Here is a 26,480-nt window from a genome sequence, read left to right as displayed (position 1 = left end):
AGTTACATGCCTGGGGTCGTGCAGTCACTAAGTAGCGAGCTTGCACTTAAACCTGGTTCTCGCAGACCCCAAAGGCTGTGCTCATCACAGTGTACCTTAATGCCTCCCATCGTTTTTAGTGGTTTCTGAAAAATAAAATTCACTTCAGATGGCAGAAGGTTGGCAAGCTTCTTAAACGTTGTGGACTCCAAGGTTCGTTTGGAAGAGCTTTCAAAGCTGTTCTTAACAATGGCAGCTCCCAGAGTAAGTGACCACTCTCCCAGAGTGACTGCTTCAGAGACGACTTCGTGTTTCTCAGGGTAAATACCGTATCGTTTTTTTCACACCCTGTCTCTTTCGTTCTTTTTGTTGTCTGTCCGTTTTTACTCCCCTGAATATTTCTTGGTTTCTAATGTTTCTAATGTAATGTTTTTGTTTGCATTTGGTGGAGCAAGGGCTGTGGGAGTTGAGAGGGTTTGAGCCACTGCAGGTATTCAGATCTCAGTGGTTTCTTTCGACTGCTAAGAGACCTTCTGTGTAATCTGTGGACTAATTTTGAAAGTGTCTCAGTTTGGGACTTTTGACTTTTTTTGAAGTTAAACTTTTTATTTTGAGAATGTTGTAGATTCACATACCACTGTAAAAAATAATACAGAGAAATCCTAAGTACCCCTTACCTAGTATCTCCAAGTGGTAACATCTTTCAACATTATAATACAGTAGTACCACAGTAGAATATTACAACCAGGATATTGACATTGATACAGTAAAGATACAAAACATCTCCTCTTTGGAGTCTATCGATGAAACAAAATAACACTGTACCCCATAAATTTATATGGATACAAATAAACAATTTTTAAAAACAAACATAACATTTCTATGACCATAAGGGTCCTTTGTGTTGCCCTTTTATTTTTCTGAGACAGGGTCTCACTCTGTTGCCCGGGCTGAAGTGTAGTAGCGCAATCATAGCTCACTACAGCCTTCACCTTCTAGACTCAAGTGATCCTCCCACCTCAGCTTCCCAAGTAGCTGGGACTGTTAAGTGTGTGCCACCGTGCCCAGCTATTTTTTGTTTTTAAAGAGTTTCACTTTGTTGCCCAGGATGGAGTTAAGTGGTGTCATCTCAGCTCATGCAAACTCCACCTCTCAGGTTCAAGCGATTCTCCTGCCTCAGCCTCCTGAGTAGCTGAGATTACAGGAGCACACCACCATGCCCAGCTAATTTTTTGTATTTTTAGTAGAGATAGGGTTTCACCGTGTTGCCTGGGCTGGTCTTAAGATCCTGAGCTCAGGTGATCCACCTGCCTCAGCCTCCCAAAGTGCTGGGATTATGGATGTGAGCCACTGCACCTGACCCTAATTTTTAATTTCTTGTAGAAATGGGGTCTTGTTATGTTGCCCAGGCTGATCTTGAAGTCCTGGGCTCAAGCGATCCTCCCCGCTTGGCCTCCCAAATTGCTGGGATTATAGGCATGAGCCACCATGCCCAACTGTGTTGTCTTTTTATAGCCACATCCACTTCCCTTCTCCAACTCTCCATTTTTAACCCCTGATCTCTTCTCTGGCAACCACTGATCTCTGCTTCTATAATTTTGTCACTTCAAAATGTTATGTACATGGAATTATGCAATATGTAACACTTTGGGATTGGCTTTTTTCACTCAACATAATTCTCTGGAAGTTGATCTAGGTCATTTTAGAGACAATAGTCGATTTCTTTGTATTGCCACTGAGTAGGAGTCCATGGTATGGAAATTACCACAGTCTGTTTAACCATTCACTTGTTAAAGGACATCAGTCTTACTCTGAGAGCAAAACCAGACCAAGACAGGACCTACCAAACCAAACAAAAACTAGTTATTTCTAGCTTTGGACTAATATAAATAAAAATACTATAAAAACATTAGTCTACAGATTTTCACATGAACCTAAGTTTTCAATTCTCTGAGATAAATACCCAGGAATGCAATTGCTGGGTCATATCATAGTTGCATGTTTTGTTTTGTTTTAACTGTCAAACTGTTTTCTAGAGTGGTTATACCATTTTACATTTCCACCAAAAATGTATGAGTGATCCAATTTCCCTGCATCTTCACCACCAGCATTTGATGTTATTTTGTTTATAAATTTTTTATTTTTTAATTTTTATTTTATTATTCTTATTTTTTTTGAGACAGAGTCTCGCTTTGTCACCCAAGCTGGAGTGCAGTGGCATGATCTCAGCTCACTGCAAGTTCCACCTCCTGAGTTCACACCATTCTCCTGCCTCAGCCTCCTGAACTGCTGGGGACTATAGGCTACCGCCACCATGCCTGGCTAATTTTTTTTTTTTTTTTGTATTTTTAGTAGAGACGGGGTTTCACTGTATTAGCCAGGATGGTCTCGATCTCCTAACCTCGTGATCCACCTGCCTTGGCCTCCCAGAGTGCTGGGATTACAGGTGTGAGTCACTGCACCTGGCCTGTTTTGTTTATAAATTATTTTTAATCAGACTTTAAATTTAAAATAGTTTTAGATATACAGAAAAGTTGCAAAGATAATACTGAGAGCTCCGTATACCTTTTGCTATAGATTGAATTATGTCCCCCTCTCCAAATTCATATGTTGAAGCTCTAGCCCTCAGTGTGATGGTATTTAGCAATGGGGTCTTTGGGTGGTAATTAGGTTTAGATGAAATCATGAAGGTGGGCTCCTCATGATGGGATTAGTCCTCAGATAAGACCAGAAGAATGATCTCTCTCTCTCTGCCTCTCTCCGTTTTCCTCTCCACCATGTGAGATCTTAGCAATGAGGCATCTGTCTGCAAGGTGGGAAGAGAGCCCTCACCAGGAACACAACCATGCTGGCACTCTGATCTCAGACTTCCCAGCTTTGAGAAATAAATATCTGTTGTTTAAGCCACCCAGTCCATGGTATTTTGTTATAATGGTCCAGACTAAGATGCCTTCCCCCCTTCCCCCTATTGTTGACATCTTAGATTTGTATGGTTCATTCGTCATAATGATGGGACCAGTACTGGCTCGTTACTACTAACTGAACTCCACAGCTGATTCTAATTTAACCATTTTGCCCCAGTGTCCTTTTTCTGTTTGAGGATGCCACATTACTTTTACTTGTCATGTTTTCTTAGCCTTTTCTGGTCTATGAGTGACTGTTTCTCAAACTTTCCTTATTTTTAAAGACCTCAACCGTTTTTGAGGAGTGTTGGCCAGATATTTTATAGACTATCCCTCAGTTGGGGTTTTTGGGTGTTTTTCTCATGACTAGACTCAGGTAATGATTTTTGGAAGGTTTACTATAAAGAGGACGTGCCGTGCCCGCCACATTGTATTAAGGATACATACGTGCAGTTGACATGACTGATGGTGTTGACCTCATCGCCTGGGTAAGGATGTTTGCCAAGTCTCTCCAGTATCCAGTCACCTTTGGCCTGCCCTCTCTTTCATACTCTACTCTTTGGAAGCAAGTCCCTGGCACAGCCCACACTCATGGGGGTTGGGTGTTAAGCTCCATCTCATTGAGAGGGAAGTAGCTATACAAATTATTTGGAATTCTTCTGTACTATTGTTTATTTTAGTCACTCTGATAGGTATATAATGGTATTTCATCATGGTCTCAATTTGTATTTCCCTGTTGGCTAATGATGTTGAACATCTATTCATGTGCTTATTTGCCATTTGTACATACGCTTCAATGAAATAGCTCTTCATATTTTTTGCACATTTTCTGCTTGGATTATTTGTTTTTACTGTTGAGTTTAAAGAGTTTTTACACGTATTCCAGATATTAGATGATTTTCAGGTCCATGGTATGCAAATATTTCCTCCCAGTCTGTAACTTGTCTTTTCATCCTGTTAATAGGGTATTTCATGGATCAAAAATGTGTCATTTTTATAAAATCTAATTTATCAGTTTTTCCTTTTGTGGATCATACTTTTGGTGTCAAGTCTAAGAACATTTTTGCTAGCCCCCTAGATTATGAAGATTTCCTCCTAGGCATGTATCTAAAAGTTTGTGCTTGATTTTGAGTTAATTTTTGTATAAGGTGTAAGACATAAGTCAAGGTTCGTTTTTGTGTCTGTAAATACCCACTTACTCCAGTGCCTTTGAAAATGCTGTCTTTCCTCCATTGCATTGCTTTTGCACCTTTGTAAAAAAGCAGTTGGAAAATCTTATTTTGGTTTATTTCTTGGTTCTTCATTCTGCTTTATTGATCTCTTTGTCTCTCTTTTTGCCAACAACATAGAGTCTTAATTACCTTAGCTATAAAAGTCTTGAAATCGGATAAACTGATTCCTTCCACTTCATTCTTCTTTTTCAAAATTGTTTTAGCTATTCTAGTTCCTTTGCCTTTCATATACATTTTAGAATAATCTTGTGTATATCCACCAAAACTTCTGCTGGGATATTTGTAGGAAATTTGTTAAACCTGTATATCAATTTGGGAAGAATATCTTTCCTGTACTGAATCCTCTAGTTCATGAACATGGTATGCCTCTCCATTTACTTAGGTCTTCCTTGATTTCTTTCATAAACATTTTGTAGTTTTTGGCATAGAAGTCTTCTATATATTTTGTTAGACTTATACCTAAGTATTTGGGTTTTTTAAAGCAAATGTAAATAGTATTTTTACCATTCTGCATTTTAAATTTCTGATGTCCACATGTTTGTTGCTATTATTTAGAAATATTGATTTAATATGCTTATCTCGTAAACTCTACTATTAGTTTAGAATTTTTTGTAGATTACTTGTGGTTTTAGCTATAGACAGACAATTGTGTCATCAGGACAGTTTTATATCTTTCCTTCCAACAGGTCTTTTATTTCCTTTTCTTGCCTCATTGCACTGGCTAGAACTTCTAGCACTATATTGAAAAAGGGTAGTGAGAGTGGACATCTTTGCCTTGTTTTTGATCTTAAGGAAGAAACATTCAGTTTTTCACCATTAAGTATAGTGTTAGCTGTAGGCTATTTGTAGATGCTCTTTATCAAATTGAGGAAGTTTCCTTTTCTTATTTTTTTCTGAATTTTTAACATAAATGGCTATTGAGTTTTGTCAAATGCTTTTTCTATGGTGATTGATTTGATCATGTGATTATTCTTCATTTACTTGTTAATATTGTGGATTGACGGATTTTTAAGTATTGAGTCATTGCATCTCTAGAATATACCCCAGTTGGTAATGGTATATAATTTTTTAAATATTGCTGAATTATTTTTGCTAATATTTTGTTCAAATTGTGTATCTAAAAAAACCATTAAGGATATTTGCCTAGTTTTTAATGGTTTTTTAAAATACTGTTTTTGCCCCTCCTATTCAACATAGAATTGGAAGTTCTGGCCAGGGCAGTCAGGCAAGAGAAAGAAAGAAAGGGTATTCAAATAGGAAGAGAGGAAGTCAAACTATCTCTGTTTGTAGATGACATGATCTTCTATCTAGAAAACCCCATCATCCCAACCCAAAACTTCTTAAGCTGATATGCAACTTCAGGATACAAAACAAAGTCTCAGGATACAAAACCAATGTACAAAAATCATAAGCATTCCTGTACACCAACAATAGACAAGCAGAGAGCCAAATTATGAATGAACTCCCATTCACAGTTGCTACAAAGAGAATAACATACTTAGGAATACAGCTAACAAGGGAAGTGAAGGACCTCTCCAAGGAGAACTATAAACCACTGCTCAAGGAAATAAGAGAGGACACAAACAAATGGAAAAACATTCCATGCTCATGGATAGGAAGAATCAATATTGTGAAAATGGCCGTATTGCCCAAAGTAATTTATAGATTCAGTGCTATTCCCATTAAACTACCATTGACATTATTCACAGAGTTAGAAAAAAATACTTAGGCCACGTGCAGTAGCAGATGCCTGTAATTCCGGCACTTTGGGAGGCTGAGGTGGGCGGATCACTTGAGGTCAGGAGTTTGAGACCAGCCTGGCCAATGTGGTGAAACGCTGTCTCTACTAAAAATACAAAAAGAAAAGAAAAAAAAAATCAGCCAGGCATGGTGGTGGGTGCCTGTAATCTCAGCTACTCAGGAGGCTAAAGCAGGAAAATCACTTGAACCTGGGAGGTGGAGGTTGCAGTGGCCTAGATCATGACACTGCTCTCCAGCCTGGGCAACAGAGCAAGACTCTGTCTCAAAAACAAAACAAACAACAACAACAACAAAACAAACAAACTCTTAAAAATTCATATGGAACCAAAAAAGGGCCTGCATAGCCAAGACAATTCTAATCAAAAAGAACAAAGCTAGAGGCATCATGCTATCCAACTTTAAGCTATACTATAGGGCTACGGTAACCAAAATAGCATGGTATTGGTACAAAAACAGACACATAGATCAATGGAACAAAATAGAGATCTCAGAAATAAGACCAGACATCTACAACCATCTGATCTTTAACAAACCTGACAAAAACACGCAATGGGGAAAGGATTCCCTATTTAATAAATAGTGCTGTGGGAACTGGCTAGCCATATGCAGAAAATTGAAACTGCACCCCTTCCTTACACCTTATACAAAAAATAACTCAAGATGGACTGAACACTTACATGTAAAACCCAAAACTATAAAAACCCTAGAAGAAAGTCTAGGCAGTACCATTCAAGATATAGGCATGGTCAAAGATTTCATGACAAAAATGTCAAAAACAGTTGCAACAAAGCCAAAAATTGACAAATGGGATCTAATCAAACGGAGGAGCTTCTGCACAGTGAAAGAAACTATCATCAGGGTGAACAGACAACCTACAGAATGGGAGAAAATTGTTTCAATCTATCTGTCTGACAAAGATCTAATATCCAGAATCCACAGGAACTTAAACAAAATTTACAGGAAAAAAAAAAAATGACTCCAATGAAAAGTGGGCAAAGGACATGAAGAGACACTTCTCAGAAGAAGACATTTATGTTGCCAAAAAACATTAAAAAAAAGGTCAACATTACAGATCATCAGAGATATGCAAATCAAAACCACAATGAGACACCATCTCATGCCAGTCAGAGTGGTGATTATTAAAAAGTCACAAAACAGCAGACACTGGTGAGGCTGTGGAGAAATAGGAAACTTCTACAGTGTTGGTGGGAATATAAATCAGTTCAACCATTGTGGAAGATAGTGTGGTGGTTCCTCAACAAGCTAGAACCAGAAATACCATTTGACCCAGTAATCCCATTATTGGGTATATACCCAAATGAATATAAATCATTCTGTTATAAAGATACATGCACGCATATGTTCATTGCAGCACTATTCACAATAGCAAAGGCATAGAGTCAACCCAAATGCCCCTCAGTGATAGACTGGATAAAGAAAATGTGGTACACATACACCATGAAGTACTGTGCAGCCCGTAAAAAGGAATGAAATCATGTTCTTTGCAGGGACATGCATGGAGCTGGAAGCCATTATCCTCAGCAAACTAACACAGGAACAGAGAATCAAATACCACATGTTCTCACTTATAAGTGGGAGCTGAACCATGAGAACACATGGACACAGGGAGGGGAACAACACATACTGGGGCTGTTGGGGGAGTAGTTATGGGGAGGGGGAGCATCAGGATAAATAGCTAATGTATGTGGGGCTTAATACCTAGGTGATGGGTTGATAGGTGCAGCAAATGACCATGGCATGTGTTTACCTATGTAACAAACCTGCACATCCTGCACACGTATCCCAGAACATAAAATTAAATTAAGTTAAATTAAAATACTGTCTTTGTTTTGCTATCAGGGTATAATACTAGCTTGATAAAATGGATTGGAAAGTGTTTCTGCCTCTTTTATCTTCTAGAAGACATTGTATAGAATTAGTGTTCATTCTTTTGCAATATTCTGTAGAACTCTCCAGTGAAATCATGTGAACCAGAATATTCTTTTCTGGGAATTTTAAATTTATGAATCAAATTCTTATAATAGTTACAGGGCTATCCAAATTTTGTGTTTAATTTGGATGAGTTTGGTAGTTTATGCTTTTCAAGAAATTAGTTCATTTCATCTAAGTTTTCAAATTGGTATGTATAGAGTTGTTTGTAGTGTTCTTTTTGATGTTTGTAGGGTCTGTGGTAGTATCTCTTGTTTCATTCCTAGCACCTTGTTACAGCCTTGCAAGAATGCAAGTTTAGGTTTCCTGCTCAACCTTTGCTAGTATGGGTGGAGATGGGCCTAGAGTTTTTTCTGTGGTTTTGGCTAGAGTACAGCAGTGGTTATCTAAAAGTTTTCTATATGTTAAAAAGCTACTATTCTGGTTCTTTAGCTTTAGAGAAGAGGCTTTTCTTGGGGCTTTGCTTATGTTTGCTGGCATTTCCAGGTTGTCAAGTTCTTCTGCTCCAAGTTTGGGATATATGAAGCAAATAATAATAATGATGATGCCAACCCAGGGAACTCATCACTGTGGTTTTCCTTGGGTCTGAGGTCCCTAGGAGGTCTGTTTGCTTCTCTCCACCTTTCAGTCTTCTTATCTTGGTTTTATATATAATGCCCAGGTCTTTTCATTACACTTAGTGGTAGAAATAGAGAAAAGTATGTACACTCCATCTTGCTGGTAGCAGAAGTCAAACTTTTCACTTGTAAGTAACTTAATTGATATTTCTTATGATCCCTTACATTTAAGCAGTTTACAGTTGAATGGAGGGGGGCACAAGTAACACACATAAACTAGAGATCAGTATAAAGCATAATTTAATTTAGGGCTAAATTTTGCAGCATCAGAAGATCAGGACAGCAGGGATTAACAGAAGAAAGACAGGGCAACATCTGCATGTCCATGTATATTGTAAGACATTTGGATTTAGGCAGTCAGAAAAATACTCTTGCTTCAACACTGAGCATTTTGAATAAGACTGGTGGTTTGAAAAATTAACGGATAATTATAAGAGCTATTTTGTTCTTTTTATCTGGCCTTATTTCTTTGATATCACCACGGTACTCAATTCTGTGAATTCATTTAGTGGGTTTGTTCAGAGATTAAAATCACAAGGAGCCGTATTACATAAATGATGCTTTACAAGTCTAGTATTTCCGTGTGGACTGAGGCTCTAAGGATATAATGCCAAACTCTAGATCTGTAAAGATACCTATTTTAAGAAATAAAAAGGCCGGGCGTGGTGGCTCAAGCCTGTAATCCCAGCACTTTGGGAGGCCGAGACGGGCGGATCACAAGGTCAGGAGATCGAGACCATCCTGGCTAACCCAGTGAAACCCCGTCTCTACTAAAAAATGCAAAAAACTAGCCGGGTGAGGTGGCGGGCGCCTGTAGTCCCAGCTACTCAGGAGGCTGAGGCAGGAGAATGACGTGAACCCAGGAGGCGGAGCTTGCAGTGAGCCGAGACCCGGCCACTGCACTCCAGCCTGGGCGACAGAGCGAGACTCCATCTCAAAAAAAAAAAAAAGAAAAGAAATAAAAATTCACCAGTCTTCTGGGTGTTTCCAAAAGAATATTTGATTTCCTCCGGACACCCAGAGGTCTAAGATTTTGCATTTTTACTCAGGTGTGCTGGCACTGGGCTCAGTGTGGCCTCAGTCTTACAGAGCTTTGAAGGATAAAGGTATGTGTGCACTGTTGGCGTAATGTGGGGTGTGGCTTTAATCAGGGTGTGTGAAAGTGTGTTTGGCTGAGTACCCCACAGGGCTCCTTGGCTTCTCGCTCACCTCTCTGCTGCCTCTCTTTCCACTCTTCCTCTCTCTGCTGCTTAATGAAAAGGGTAGACATTTGAGGGCCTTCAGATTATTAGGCCTTTCTCTGAGTGTGATCTTCTTCCTTGAGAAAGTGGAAAGATCTAATCTAGAAACCTAGTTGCTCTGATTTGCTGTTTCGGACTGCAAGGTGGTGACTGTAGTGCCTCATAGTCTTGCCCCACTCAAAAAATAGTCCTAGGAGGATTTATAAAGGTGTTCGCTTTGGTTGAGGAGGTAGAGTTGACCCAGAAATTAAAACACATGCTTTCTCGTGACTTTCTTCAGCTCACACTGTTCCTTAGGCCTCAGCTTGCCTATTGGTAACTCTTGTGTTCTAGGAACTATCTTGCAGGAATAAGAGAGTCATTATTGGTAAAATGCACTTAAGAGAATACTCATGTGGACCTAACATACAAAGATAATAGTATAGAGTAAGATTGCATCCAGTTAGAAATTACATTTCATTGTAATAGATATCTTGGGAAAAAAAGCAACTTGAATAAATAGGTTTATTTTTTCTTAGATAAAGGAGCCTAGAGATAGACAGTCTAAGGTCAAATTGGCAATTCAATAACATCATTAATATAACCAGGCAGCTTTGCCATTCTGCTTCACTAGCCTTGATATATTCCCTCCTGGTCACAAAACAGCTATTGGAACTCCAGCCACCACGTTTGCATTCCCAACATTGAGAAGAGTAGAAGCCCTAGGTATCTGCCAGCTCAATTAGTCCTGCCTCTGTAGGAACTTTCCTTAAGCCTAACAGAGAAATTCTACTCACATCTCATTGATCCAAAGTTGGCCATGTCACCTGCCCTATTTGCAGATGAGGTTGGGAAATGGTATTTGTTCTGCTTGAGCCCACGGCCACTCCCACACCCAAATAGGATTCTGTTAGTAAGGAGGAAGGAAAAAATGGATATTCGGTGGGCAATTAAGACTTTGCTACAAAAATACTAGAAATTAATTTTTACCTTTTTTGCTATAATTAGGGATTTCCAATATTTACAAATTTGAGAGTCAGGACTTCTATCCACGATCAAATTATTTCATTCAAAGCAAGAAGGGAAAAATGCATATTTGGTGGTCTACTAAGACTTTGCTATAAAAATACTATAAATTAACTTATACCTTTTTTGCTATAATTAGGGATTTCCAATATTTACAAATTTGGGAGTAAGGGCTCATATCCATGATCAAATTATTTCATTCAAAGAAAGAAGGTTCTCAAGATGGCAAGCAACAGGGAAAGTCCTGGGATCCAAGTGGCTGAGTTGAAGGGCAGGAAATATTTCTTCACAAGTTGCCATCTGTCTTCTGAGCTGGTTCAACCCTAAAAATAATTTATGGTAGTAATTAGCTTATATACATTGTATAGCAGTCTACCATACAATCATTAGCATAGTCATGGCCCTGCTTATTCCTCTTTGTACCCGAGTGAGGTGGGATGAACAGTATCATCCCCATTTTTCAGGTGAAAAAGATGAGACTCAGTTAAAATGACTGGCCCATGGTCACCCTGTGGTATGGCTGGGACTTTAGATCATCTGACTCCAACCCCAAAGTCCTTCCTTGACACTATCTATCTAATAATAATGTATATCTATGTATGTTTTCATTCTTATTTATTTATTTATTTATTTATTTATTTATTTATTTTGAGATAGGGTCTTGCTTTATTTTTCAGGCTGGAATGCAGTGGCACTATCTCTGCTCACTGCAACTTCAACCTCCCAGGCTCAAGGGATACTCTCTCCTCAGCCCCCCACATAGCTGGGACTACAGGGGCATGCCACCATGCCCTGCTAATCTTTTTGTCTTTTGTATAGAGATAGGGTTTCATTATGTTGCCCAGGCTGCTCTCATTTCTTTTTTAATAGACAGGGTCTCACTCTGTCACTCAGGCTGGTGTACAGTGGTGCAGTCACAACTCACTGAAACCTCGACCTCTAAGGCTCAAGAGATCCTCCCTCCTCAGCCTCCCCAGTAGCTGGGACTACAGGCATGAGCCACCACGTCCAGCGAATTTTTAAATTTTTGTAGAGACAGTGTCTTGCACCGTTGCCCAGGTTGGTTGAGCTCCTGGGCTCAAGCAAGTCTCCTACCTCGGCCTCCCAAAGTGTTAGGATTACAGGCGTGAGCCACCATGCCTGGCCCCATATCCGTTTTCTAATGTGAGAAACACACTTATCTCTCCCATTTCATTTGATCCTCATAATAACCATGTGAGGCAGGCAGAACTGTTCTCAACAATACCATTTTATAGCTGTGGAAACTACAGTGGTAGTTTTTAACAGTGATTAAGTAACAGGGGCAGGACTTGAACCCAGCACTTTAAAATCATTACAAGGCCCTTTCTACTGAGATGAGCCCTTCAAAACAATGGGTGTACCTCATGAGGAAGCCCTTCTCACATGTTCACACTCAGTGTGGCAGTGGGCTTCCTGGGGCCACTCCACAGCAGACACAGGACAGAGGCTGGCTGGGCTCAGAGCGTCTGGGAGGGCCGGGTGGGAGGTTACCTCTCTCCCCTCCCCACCTCCCTTGCAGGGCCTTGAACCACTGCACACTCCCCGGTGGGACCCCAGGGTTCCCCCAGCAGCCTCAATGTAAATCACATGAAGGAAGAAAAAAAATGTTCCCGAGGGATTGCCCGGAGAAATGTTTTCTTTTCCCAGGAGATATATTTGACACAAGATAAAGGGGCTGTGTGGAAAACAAACTTCCCAATGTTATGCTTGTATTACTGCTTGCTTTTCACCTCGCTCCCCCCGCCACACACACACTCGTGCATTTGAAGATACCACGTGGTAAAATGAACTGCCTTCTATGGGGATTTGCTTTCTGCAACGTGTTCCTCTCAGGGACTACTGTCTTGGTTACCGTCTTGATTTGGCATCCCCAGGCCCCACTGCCCCTCCAAATGGACAAGGGCCCCAAACCTTGCTCGCAAGCATTTCCAGGAAAGGACAAATATTGAGGTAGGCTTGCTTTGAAGTTTGACCCAGATACCTGAGGACTCGGTGAAAATTCTTCACTTCTGGCCCCATCGTCAGCAGCACCATGGGCAGCAGATTTGGTTTCCTCAGCCTCCTCTCAGCCTGGCTAGAGTGAGCTCACCTGACCAGCTTCCCAGAGCCCCTGGATTCTAGCAGAGTGGAGCAAAGCCACCATCCATTCTGCTCCTTTTCACCCCGGAGAGGTGTGCAAGTGTCAGAAGATGAACAACCGGTTCCTGGAAGAGTCCAGCACTACCTGCCCTCAGCAGGGACGCTCTATAACCAACTTGAGGTTTCTGCAGCAGGCAGGACAAGAGAGTCCATTTCTGCCTCTTCAGAGGAGTCCTCCCTGATCTGCCCAGTCAGGAGTAATGAACTGTCCTCTTTAAATTTGGAATACTCCTTGTCTGTTTCACTCATGCTTGCGCTGCCTTATTCTGTAGGTTAAGTCTCCTGATACATGGTGTTAGCCATCTCACCGCAAGCACACCACCCTCCCACCACCCACTCCCCTTTTCCTTAATAACTCCAGTGCAGGGTCCTTGGAAACACCAAATGTGTCTTATCCCTTGGGGTGTCCTCCATCGTGCCCAAACGTTTTCTTCTTGATACTTATTTTCATAACTCGGGAAGCTACCACATGGCTGGCAATGTGCTGGGTGTTTTGTGTATCTGCTTTCAGTCTACCCTTCCAGGCTTCTAAGCGGTATTCATTATCACTGCTTAACAGATGAGCACAATTGTTTCATGATCATTTAGTAACTTCCCAATGTCACTCAGAACCAAAATTTGAACCTGGGTCTATCTGATGGAAGCTTGTAGGAAACAACCCGTGGGCAGTCAGTCGACCGCCAGCCAGTGCTTGTTCTAGAGCACAACGCCAGCTTGCCACGTCTCCATGAGTCTCCTTCTGGCTCAGTTTCCCAACTCTGTGGAGGCCCTTCTGCCATACATAGGAATGACTCTTGGTCTATGAATCTTGCAGCGAGAAGAATGTCCAATAGTAGAGGGAGCTGTAGTGAGCCCCGTTCTGGCTCTGTCACAGAGCTCTAGCTTCCCTGTGTCCCTCTTTCACCTCCTCTAGGCAATCCCTTCCACCTCCAGGCTGGGACAGCTGGTGAAATGGGACTTCCTTCAGTTAATTAAAAAGGGCCTTCGCTGACTCCTAGCAGAGACCCAGAATAGTCATCCAAGAGGGCTTACAAAACACTCTCTGGATCCCTCATGCGCTGAGAAATCCAGACCAGCTGGATGACATTTTCCTCTGAATACTCGTAGGGCTACAACAATTAGGAGGAAAGGGCTTGGCACCACGGTGTTGGGGTGGAGTCCAGCGCAGAGCTCTGGAGGAGCTGCCCAAGGCCGGGGTTGACCTCCTTTCTCTGCCCCGCAGTGCGCCCCTGCCCCAGTGGTGCCTCCCGGGCTCTCCAGTGCAGTGCCAAAATGCTGTAGGTCACTGGTCAGGACTCCGGCTGGTTTTGGCTTCTTTTCCTGCAATTTTGCAAAGGAGGCAGTAGAATTAGATGGGGAGAATTGGAGATCCAGAGAAGCAAGCAGATTTAAGCTGGAGTGAGTGAATGATTTCACAGGTTTCAGAGTCTGTGAGTGTCTCAATTTCCATAGCTGTAAAACAGGAAGAAAAACTCGGCTTCTCTAGCTGCTCAGGGCATGTTACAGGTGAAGGAAATGATAGGGTAATGGTAATACTTCCTTAAATTTCCTGAACCCACGAGCGTCGCCATGCAGAGCCTTCCTAACCAGCCCAACATCCCCTGCACTTCTCACTCCAACAGTGGAAGTGTGCTTAGGAAATGGAATTATAAAGTTCCTCTGATTAAACCATAATCGGGAAGACAAATCTGCTGTGAAGACATACAGGATTTCAGTCCAGAAAGGAATCGTAGAGTTCATTTATTATAATGATATCAAAACTAAATAGAAATCGTATTTAGAGCATCTACTGTCTGAAGTTTTCCATTCCTGTAGCATGGAGAATCAGGAATCGATCAGGTAGTGGCAGCATCCTCTCTCTGAAGACCACTGTTTACTTCATAAGGATCACAATATTGTTCGCAAGACCCGTGTGGAGTGAAAGGAAGACAGGGACTGTTATCCTGATTTTTGCACACTTGCAAATGGAAATATAAAGACGTGAATCAACTTTGCCAGAGTCGCACAGTAAGCTGGGGCGGGAACTGAAATACAAGTCAGGCCTCTGCCCTGACATAGGGCCACATGCACAAGTTGCAGTAAACTTTTTTTTTTTTTTTTTTTTTGAGACAGAGTCTTGCTCTGTTGCCCGGGCTGGAGTGCAGTGGCCGGATCTCAGCTCACTGCAAGCTCCGCCTCCCGGGTTTATGCCATTCTCCTGCCTCAGCCTCCCAAGTAGCTGGGACTACTGGCACCTCCCACCTCACCCAGCTAGTTTTTTGTATTTTTTTTTAGTAGAGACGGGGTTTCACCATGTTAGCCAGGATGGTCTCGATCTCCTGACCTCGTGATCGCCCGTCTCGGCCTCCCAAAGTGCTGGGATTACAGGCTTGAGCCACCGCGCCCGGCCATCAAATTATAACAGTCCCCATCTCTAAATAAAATACAAAAGCTCTTCATCACAACGCATGGTAAGAACAGGAAAAGGGCCACTAAAAATACCAAAAATACGTTCTGCAATTTTATGGTAAACTGTGAAAAGCATGAAAAATTATATTATAAATTACAAAAATATGTGCTTGAGAAAATAAAATGTGGGTTACAGTTTCTGCTTTGTGCAAAATGATTAATGAACAATTGATGTGTTTGGGTGTAAATTTTCTTGTGCAATTTTATGACGGCACCATAAGGCATCTTTCAATTAATTTTTGCCTTTCGAAGTGCAGTTATGGAGAGGGTCACTTTATCCATTATGCTAGGGGCTCTTCCTTAATTCTTTGATGCTGAAATATGTCTGTTTGAAGCCCGACACCCTCTTTGTTAATTTCCCCTTTGGCGTCCATTCCCTTGCTAACTCCAGTTCCCGGCTCTGCATGTGATTTCAGGAGTTCCCCTGACATCTCTTTAATCAACCTGGTAAGATTCCGTATCTTCTGCAAGATTTGCAATTTTATTTTGCAAGGATACAGAAAGGGATGTTAAAAAGGGACATTTGAAGGTGTACTAATGTTAGGTCAGTTCATTAACAAGTATTTTTGTGTTGGTATGACATTTCCCCCCTGGTTTATTTCATAACTCAAAGTTTGGGACAATGAATTTTCAGATGACAAGTGTTGTTCCTCCACATGCCCCTTTATTCCTAGCCCACCTTGGGAGGATCAAGTTATGTTGGATTATTTTTCAAGCGAGGCATCTGAGCTTGTCCCTCCGGTCCTCGTTCATTCTTGATTCTCTTTGGGGCCTGAACAGTTGGGGAAGACTCCACGCCAAGCGCAGTCTCTGAACTCCCACCGATCTTTGCCTAGGACATTGTTTCCAGACTGAAAGTCTGAAAAAAGCAATCGTGCAATTTCTGGTTTTCATAGTTTTCCCTTTCAGGCCGCACTGCAAGGCTGGGCCTAGTGCTGCACAGCTGGGGAGAGGGAAGGCAGAGTCCTCTAATTTCAGGCCAGATGCTACTGCTTCTTTTCCACCACTCCAGTCATTCAGTGAATACTGACTGAGTGACCTGGAAGAAGGCACTCTCCTCACAGGTCAGGTAACACTTCCTTCATTCACCTTTTCAAGTAGTTATCTATCCAAGGGGCATGTACTGAATAACTAGTAAGTGACAGACATAATTCGAAGTGTCATGAAGGTAGAAACGAGTATGACATAGTCACTGCCTCCAAGGAACTTAAAACATAGTTGTAGAGAAAAGAGATATACTTGAGACATTTATTAACAGTTATCGTTAGTAGTTTCAAATGGTTATATTTTTAAAATGTATTATTATTTATAATTACATCTCCTTTTGTCTCTTAAACTTTCTTTGAGGTGAATTGGATTAGTATTATCACTGCCTACTTTATGGGCTAGAAAACTGAGGTTCAGAGTAACTTGCATTTGGTAGAGTCAGGTTTCTCCGTATTAAGTTCAGTGGTCTTTCTTTTTTTTTTTTTTTTTTTTTTTTTTGAGACGGAGTCTCGCTGTGTCGCCCAGGCTGGAGTGCAGTGGCCGGATCTCAGCTCACTGCAAGCTCTGCCTCCCGGGTTTTTACGCCATTCTCCTGCCTCAGCCTCCCGAGTAGCCGGGACTACAGGCGCCCGCCACCTTGCCCGGCTAGTTTTTTGTATTTTTTAGTAGAGACGGGGTTTCACCGTGTTAGCCAGGATGGTCTCGAACTCCTGACCTCGTGATCCGCCCGTCTCGGCCTCCCAAAGTGCTGGGATTACAGGCTTGAGCCACCGCGCCCGGCCTAAGTTCAGTGGTCTTTCTAAAACATCCATTTGTTAACCTTTATAAAAATGTCAGAGTTACTATTCAGCCATAAAAAAGGAGTGAAGTATTGATCCATGCTACATGTATGATCTTTGAAAATGTTATGCCAAGTGAAAGAAGCTAGACACACGAGGTCACATATTACATAATTCCATTTGTATGAAGAATCCACAATATGCAATTCCATAGGAACAGAAAGGAGACTGGTGTTTGGCAAGAGCTGAGAACGGGGAGGAATGGGAAGTAACGGCTTCATGGGTTTTATTTCGGGGTGATGAACCGGGTTTGGAACTAGATAGAGGTGGAATTGTACAACATTGTGAACGTACTAAGTGCCACTGAATTGTTCACTTTAAAATGGCTAATTTTATGTCACGTAAATTTCAGTTCAACTTAGATACTGTTAAAAAGATACTGGTTAATTTTGCTGTGAACCTAAAACTGCTCTTAAAAATAATGTCTTAAAGGAAAATATCAGAGTCAAATAACCATAGAAGAGATGACAGGAGCCCAGGTGTGATTAGGGCTGAGGACCACGTGCAGGGCACCCACCGGAAAGGTGGTACTGACTTTGCTTTTCCACTAATTGGCTTCCCCTGTGGACTGAGAAATAAAGAGGTTGGCTGGGCCATGCTTGCCTCTGACGTGCTGTCATGGTGCCCAGGCATTCTCCTTTGGAACCCTTCCTGTAGTTGTTTCTGCATGTGTGACTAGCTGTTGGCTGTCTGTCTTCACCGTTAGCCTCTTAGCTTCTTGAGGGCTGGCCGTTCTTTTTCTTGTTTTCTTTTCTTTTCTTTTTTTTTTTTTGAGACGAAGTTTCACTCCTGTTGCCCGGGCTGGAGTGTAATGGCGCAATCTCATCTCACTGCAACATCCACCTCCCGGGTTCAAGGGATTCTCTCCTACCTCAGCCTCCCGAGTAGCTGGGATTACAGACATATGCCTCCATACCCGGCTAATTTTGTATTTTTAGTAAAGACGGGGTTTCTCCATGTTGATCAGGCTGGTCTCGAACTCCTGACCTCAGGTGATCCATCCGCCTCAGCCTCCCAAAGTGCTGGGATTACAGGAGTGAGCCACGACGCCCGGTCGTTCTTTTTCATAACCATCTCCACTAACTGCTAAGCACAGAGCAGGAACCCAGTAAACAAAAGGCGCCCTGGTCCTAGTCCTCTTCCACTCCTTAATTGCTGTGCTGCCTGGGGCAAGTGATTGAACCTCTCTGGGCCTCAGTGCCTGGGCTTCTGATCTTCACTCAGTTGTCTTCCTTAGCTCTGCTGACGGATGTAATGCGAATGATAAACCTGGCTTAAGTGCGTTGCTGCTGAGTTACTCTCTAACATGATGTTGCTACCTCTGTGCATTTCTTCATTGCTGTCAGAAGCCTCGATTTGTTCTGAGTGAATGACACCAACGCAGTATCTTTGTGAAACCAGTGAGGATTTTCTCTCTCGGGATATATTGCCACTTCCCGTTGTAATCCATAGGGCAAGAAGGCGCAGTGAGAATAGGCCGCTGTTTCAATGAGTAAAAGGTTAAAATCTTAAACCTCAACGAGCTGATGGGAGAATGCTGTCTGGCCTTTTATGCACGGCCCCTTCTTGGGTACAAAGCTCTTTTCCGTTTTGTGTTACGCCTTAACCTCAGGGCAGCAAGGCAGGTACCAACCTTCCGCATTCTATAGATTGGAAAACGGGCCAAGACAAATATCTTGTTCAGTCCCCACAGTGGGTCAGTGGCTGGGCCGAAATTAGACCTAAAGTCCGTGAGCGCAGTCTCCTCTGGAATGAGCTGCTGAGTCAGGCTTCAAGGGTTTCTCCTGGAGATCTTCAGCAGACGGGGGACAGTCGCCATCTGGAAAGAGTTAGTTTCACTCCTGCCAGGAGGCCGGAGGATGGACTAAATGACCCCTGCAAGTCCCTTTCTGCCCTAGGCCTCTCCAGTTACCTTCTCTCATTTCCAGCAAACATGCTTTCTCTAGGGAAAAATGAATCCGGGGCTCTCGGGTCCCTTGGGAGTCTGCAAAGATTTCACTTTCCAGTTTGGGGAATCTGAGCTCCATGAGAGAAAATGCTCAGCGCGCTGTCAGAAGGAAACATTGCAACCACACGCTATATATTTAGATTCTTCCTAGCAACAAAGCCTCCTGGCGGATGCAGGCCGAGCTGGGAGGCAGGAAGCTTGACTCCTCCTCCTGGGTCCTCTACCCTCCCATCCCCACAAGGCCCTTGACTGGCTGACTTCTCCGCCTAAGGCCTGGGTCCCCTCCCTACCTGGCATGGTCGGTTGAGGTTAATGAGGCTGTCCCTACAGAGCCCCAGCTTTGTCCTTAGGGACTTCGGAGTCTTGTACAGCTCTGAGAACGTGGGCCGTTTGTTTCACATCTTGTCCTGTCCTGAGTCTTACTTCTCTGAGTTTCTATTTTCTGAACCTAACCTAGGACACATGGCCTGACAAAGGATTTCTCTGATGCTTTGGGGTTTAAGGTTAATGATGACAGTAGTCTCCATTTAAATGATTTGACACATCTCTACTTTGCTGGGCATTTTACACGTGTTATTTCATTTAATCCCATACCAACCACAGAAAGAAGTGAGGTTCAGAGAGCTTTCATCCAAGACCATCTTGCTGGTAAATAGCAAAGCAAGGATTGCAACCCCGTCCCGTCTGACTCCACAGCTCATACCCTTTACCGTAACACTAAGTTCTGAGATATAAGTCTGGGCTTTGTAAAGAGTCACATATCATTTTGACACCAAAACACTGGTATTTCCCAGACCTTCTTTTAAAAGCTTTTTATAATGAAAGTTTTCAAACATTCAGAAAAGTTATAGGAATAGGAAATGAACCCCCCATCCCCCAGGTCTGGCAGTTACCAATGTGCATCTCTCCATTTCTCCTTTTTCTTTTCTTCATGCAGTACTTTAAAGAAAATTCCTGACATTGTGTGTCATTTTGCTCCTAAATACTTCCATATGTAGCTCTGAAAAGAGGGGAGAAGGGAGGTAGGAAGGAGGGGCTTCTTATATAACTACAAAACCACATACCTCACACAAATAATAATGTCTTATCACCTAATACCCAGTTCAATTAAAATTTCTCCTAGTGTCTTAAAAACTGTCATTTTGTATTTGGCTTGTTCAAATAAAGGTCCAGCGAATTCACATACTGCATGTGGTTATGTCTCCTCCTAAGCCTTTTAATTTGAAACTGTATCTGGTTTTTCCCTTTTCTGTGGCATTGATTGCTAAAGAAAGTGTGCCCATCGTCCTGCAGACCATGCCACATTCTGGATTTGGTCGGGTTGCCTCCCCGTGGTGGTATTTACTTTGTTCTTCTATCGCCTGTATTTTCTGCAAAGGTATAGATCTAAAGGCCTCATGAGGTGCACTTTGCAGCAAGAACACCACATAGATGGCACAGAGTACTCCCTGTTGCCTCATTCAGGAGGCACATACTACCCGGTTGTCTCAATTTTAGTGCAGAGAAAGGTTCATGGGTTCAGACTGGTTTCCAGGTATTTTGACAGCTCGTAGAGACAAAAGATAGAACATTTAAATTCCACAGTATCTGAGATTATCTGGACTATCTACCATATTCCCTCGGATGCCAGGTTTGAAGGCTGCTCTGAGTTACATTTAAAAACCACAGTTTTGCAGCTTTAATGGGGCTGCAACCTTTGCCTAAAGCCTTCTTTGCTTAGGAGAGAAGAGTCTCATCTAAGATGTGGTAGAAGAGCTGTCAGCCATTTATAAGTATAGGCAATTTTTCCTTTAAATGGTATCCTGTGGGTGTGATCCGCATTCATGAGCTAGTCATCCAGAAATTAGAAAGTGCCGGGCGGACTCCCTCCAGAGGGGTGTCCCAGAGACAGGAAGCATGAAGCAATCGAGGAAGAGCCTGGTGCAGGTCCTGCCGGCTGAGGGAGGTAGCTTGAGAAATCGTGGGGCAGAGAACCTGGAGAAATGGAGCTACTGTCAGAAGAAGGGAGCTGGAGGAGGCAATACGTTGGCAGAACCTGGACTGAGGAAGAGACTAGTTAGAGAGGCTGTATGCAAGGAACTTGATTGAGAGTGAGAAACCCTAGCAAAGCACAGAAAGAGTGCTTGGGACTTGGGAATTATCTGTGGAACTCAGCCAGAAGGGACTCAGCAGCATGGAGTCCTCAACAGGAAGTGCTCTTATAAATAATCTATCCCACCCCTCTCTTTTGCAGATGAAGATAGTGCGGCTGAGAAAAGGGAAGTCTCATTTAAACTGATGTAGGACTGGGCGTGGTGGCTGACATCTATAATCCCAGCTGCTCAGGAGGCTGAGGCAGTAGAATGGCTTGAGCCCAGGTGGTCAAGGCTGTAGTGAACTATGATCCTGCCATTGCACTCCAGCCTGGGTGACAGAGTGAGACTCTGTCTCAAAAAAATAAATAAAATAAAAAGTGACACAGGGCTGCAGCTAGGACAAGAGCCTAGTTTACCTGGTTCACACCAAGCCCTTCCCACTCTACCACACTGCATGTCCTTCTTCCTCAAGAACCAGTGGCTGCCACAGGGAGAAGTCTGGCAGGCCTGAGGTGAAGAAGTTCCGAGCCGAGAAGCCAGACTTCTTTTGTGGTAAACCAGATCCAGCCGAACATCTGTGCCAAAGCTGGTTGCCTATAATTTGCTTAAGTCAGTATAGCTTGTGCCCTGTTACTCCTTTTACTGTGTGAACAAACTCACACAGATGACGATGTGCTGTGGATTAGAGTAACTATAGAAGGTGAGGTGCAGGCTGGGGCCAAACCGACCTTGGTCTAGGTCTAAAGAATGACATCTTCGCACATCCTCATCCACTGAGCCATTACGGCCATCAAGGCTGCAGGGCAGGAGTAGACCCAGGCACTCCACAGAATGGCGATGTTGCTCATGGTTTCTTGGCAAGAGACGCTCTCCTCCTGGAGGGCTGGGACTTTTAATTAGTCACCTATATATTTCTAGCCCTTAGCAAAGAAAGTGACACATGATAATAAATGGTACTTAATAAGTACAGGTGGTTGAGTGGGTGAATGAATGAATGAAGAAATACCCAAAGAGGTAGAGCATCTTGATCATGACTTCATAGTCTCCTTAATCTTCACCTCCTTTCTGATCTTGGCTTTGTATCCAGAACAGGGAGCTTCCCATAGTGGTGCTGACTTGACCCCCTCCCCGCAAAATGTGACAAATCATGTATTCCGTCATTTATTTTTGGTAAGTCAACATCCAAAAGCTTACGTAAAAAGTTTAATTATGTAGTTAAAATAGAAACACTTTTCAGATTATTATAAATATTAAAAATTTTAAATAAAATTATTCGGTCTTGCCAGGCGCGGTGGCTCACGCCTGTAATCCCAGCACTTTGGGAGGCCGAGGCGGGCGAATCATGAGGTCAGGAGATCGAGACCATCCTGGCTAACACAGTGAAACCCCGTCTCTACTAAAAATGCAAAAAATTAGCCAGGCGTGGTGGCAGGCACCTGTAGTCCCAGCTACTCGGAGGCTGAGGCAGGAGAATGGCGTGAACCCGGGAGGCGGAGCTTGCAGTGAGCCGAGATCGTGCCACTGCACTCCAGCCTGGGTGACAAAGCAAGACTCCGTCTCAAAAAAATAAATAAATAAATAAATAAAAATAAAATTATTCGGTCACATGTTTACATCATATATCCAATGGTAAATAGTTGCCATAAATATTTGCTATGCAATATCTCACGTTTTAAAAATTGTAAACCAAACATATTCTTCTGTTTGTTGTTGTTGTTGTTGTTGTTGTTGGAGACAGGGTCCTGCTCTATCACCCAGGCTGGAGTGCAGTGACGTGATGATGGCTCACTGCAGCCTCAACCTTTCTGGGCTTAGGCGATCCTCCCATCTCAGCCTCCTGAGTAGCTGAGACTACAGGTATGCACCACCATGCCTGGCTAATTTTTGTATTTTTAGTAGAGGTGAGGTTTCACCATTTGTCCAGCCTGGTTTTGAACTCCTGGGCTCAAGCCATCTGTCTGCCTCAGCCTCCCAAAGTGGTGGGATTGCAGGCATGAGCCACCAGACCCAGCCCAAATTCTTCTGTATAGTTGGAATTCTTATATTGTTTCCTTTTCATTTTAAAATTATACTTCTATTTCACTTCACCTGCCAAAATTTTCTTCAACAAAAATGTGTTCAAAAACATAATATTTTGTTAGAACTATTATGTTCTAGTTGTTGAGATTGTTCTGTATTAGGTTATAATGACCATTATTTTTAGTACATAATTGATGAAAATATAAAATATTATACGTTCTGATATGACTTAAAAAAAAACAAGTACCAATATAGACAACATCTTGGTTCATAAAACAACCTCAACGAATCTAAAAGAATTGGAATAATACAGTGTGTTCTCCAACCACAGTGGAATCAAAGAGAAATAAATAGCAGAAAGATAACAGAAAAATATAAAAACACTTCTAAATAATCCATGGGAAGAGAGGAAGTCTCAAGGGAAATCCAAAAATACATTGAACTGGAAAAAAAAAATGAAAGTACTGCATATCAAATGTTATGGAACAGAGCTAGGCAGTGCTGAAAGGAAAATATGTAGCCACAAATACTTATATTAGAAAAGAGGAACAGTCTCAAATCAAAAACCAAATACCCTACCTCAAGAACCTGGAAAATAAAGGGCAAAATAAACCCAAAGGCAAGCAGAAGGAAAGAAACACTAAAGATAAGAACAGAAATCAATAAAATTTAAAAACAGAAAACCAATAGATAAAAATCTAAAACAAAGAGCTGGTTATTTGAGAAGATCAATAAAATTGGCATACTTCCAGCAAGACTGACACAGAAAAGAGAAAAGACACAAATGACCAATATCAGGAATGAAACAGGAGATATCACTACTGACCCTGAAGGTGTCTAAATGATGATACACGAATGCTACAAAAAACTCTACTCTCATACATTTGACAACTTAGATGAGATGGACCAATTCCTCAAAAAACACACACTATCACAGTTCACCCAAAATGAAATGGATCATCAGAATGACTCTATAACTGTTTAGCAAATTAAATTCACAATTTTGAAACTACCAAAACACAAATCTGCAGTCTAGATGTGTTTCACTGGAGAACTCTACCAACCTTTAGAGAGGAATTAATGCCAATTTTATACCATCTCTTGCAGAAAACTGAAGAGGAAGAGTTTGGCAGACTTTATGAAGTGAATGTTACCCTGATACTGAAACCAGAAAGAGAAGCTACACAAAAGGAAGGCAGGAAAGGAAGGAGGGAGGGAGGGAAGGAGGGAGAGAGGGAGAGAGAGAGGGAAGAAAAGAAAGAAAGGGAAGCTACAGACCAATACCTCTCATAAATATAGTCACAAAAATCGTTGATAAAATATTAGCAAATAGAATTCGGGCAATATGTAAAAAGAATTATACACCGTGCCAATGCGATCTGTTTCAGGGAAGCAAGGCTGGCTTGATATTTTAAAATCTTAATGTAATCAATCATATTAACAAGCTAAAAAAGAAAAATTACATAAGTATATCAACCAATGGGGAAAAAAAGCATTTGACAAAATTCACCATCCATTTATGATAAAAAACGCTCAGAAAAAATTCCCGATATTGGTCATTTGTGTCTTTTCTCTTTTGTCAGTCTTGCTGGAACAGAGAGGAACTTCCTCAACTTGAATATCTACAAAAATCTGTAGCTAACATTATACTTAAAGGTAAATGGCCAAATGTTTTCCCTCTAAGTTTGGGAACCTGACAAGGATGTCTGTTCTCAACACTCTTAGTCAACATAGTGCTGGAAGTTCTAGCTAGGGCAAAAAGGGAAAAAAGGAAATAAAAAGCATACAGATTAGGAAAAGAAAGAAAACTGTATTGCAGATGCCATGATTCTCTATGAAGAAAGTTCCAAGGAATCTTCAAAACAACTTCTAGATCTAATAAGTAAGTTTAGCAAGTTTGAAGGATATGAGGTAAACATACAAAAGTCAATCAATTGTATTCCTATATTCTGGCACCAAGTATGTGGACACTAAAATTAATGACAATACCATGTACGATTGTTCAAAAAAGTACTTAAATCTAACAAAGCATGTATAGGATTTTTGTTACACCAAAAACCACACAGTGCTGAAGAAATCAATCAGATCTGTGTAAATGAAGAGATATACTGTGTTTATGTATTGAAAGATTTAACTGATGAGTGTGGTGGCTCACTCCTGTAATCCTGGCACCTTGGGAGACTGAGGTTGGGGGATTGCTTGAAGTCAGGAGATGGAGACCAGCTGAGGCAACAGTGAGACCCTGTCTTATGCACCTGTAGCACTAGCTACTTAGAAGCCTGAGGTGGGAGGATTACTTAAGCCCAAGAGGTTAAAGCTGCAGTGAGCTATGACTGCATCATTGCATTCCAGCCTGGGTAACAGAATGGGACCCTGTCTCTAAATTTTGAAAATAAACAAAAAAATTTAACATAGGCTAAGCATGGTGGCTCATGCCTGTAATCCCAGCACTTTGGGAGGCTGAGGCAGGCAGATCACTTGAGGCCAGGAGTTCAAGACCAGCCTGACCAACATGGCAAAAACCCACTTCTACTAAAAGTACAAAAATAAGCCTGGCATGGTGGCAGGCACCTGTAATCCCAGATAGGGGAGGCTGAGACAGGAGAATCACTTGAACCCAGGAGGCAGAGGTTGCAGTGAGCAGAGATCGCGCCACTGCACTCCAGCCTAGGTGACAGAGCAAGACTCTGTCTCAAAAAAAAAAAAAAAAAAAAAAAAAAGTTGTACATAATAAATATGTTAATTCTCCCCAAATTGATATATACATGTACAGCACAGTTCTTATTAAAAATCCCAGCAAGTTTTTTGGTAAATATACACCAGAGTACTCTAAATTTTATACTTTAAGGCAGAGGAGCTAGAACTGCCACAATTTGAAAGATAAATTGGGAGAAATTAGTCTACATGATTTCAAGACTTATTTTACAGCTACAATAAAATAAGATTGTGTGGTAGAAGAAAAGACATCTTTCTTTTCTTTTTTCTTTTTCTTTTTCTTTTTTTTTTGAGACGGAGTTTTCTGTTGTTACCCAGGTGGGAGTGTAGTGGCGCGATCTCGGCTTGCCTCAACCTCCGCCTCCCGGGTTCAAGCGATTCTCCTGCCTCAGCCTCCCGAGTAGCTGGGATTGTGGGTACGTGCCACCATGCCTGCCTAATTTTGTATTTTTAGTAGAGACAGTGCTGCTTCATGTTGATCAGGCTGGTTTCGAACTCCCAACCTCAGGTGATCTGCCTGCCTCGGCATTCCAAAGTGCTGGGATTACAGGCATGAGCCACGATGCCCGGCCGAAAAGTAGCCTTTTCTATAAATGATTTT

This window comes from Macaca nemestrina, chromosome 10 (assembly GCF_043159975.1).
Source record: "Macaca nemestrina isolate mMacNem1 chromosome 10, mMacNem.hap1, whole genome shotgun sequence".
In the NCBI taxonomy this organism is placed as follows: Eukaryota; Metazoa; Chordata; class Mammalia; order Primates; family Cercopithecidae; genus Macaca; species Macaca nemestrina.
Note: the sequence above shows the minus strand (reverse complement) of the source record.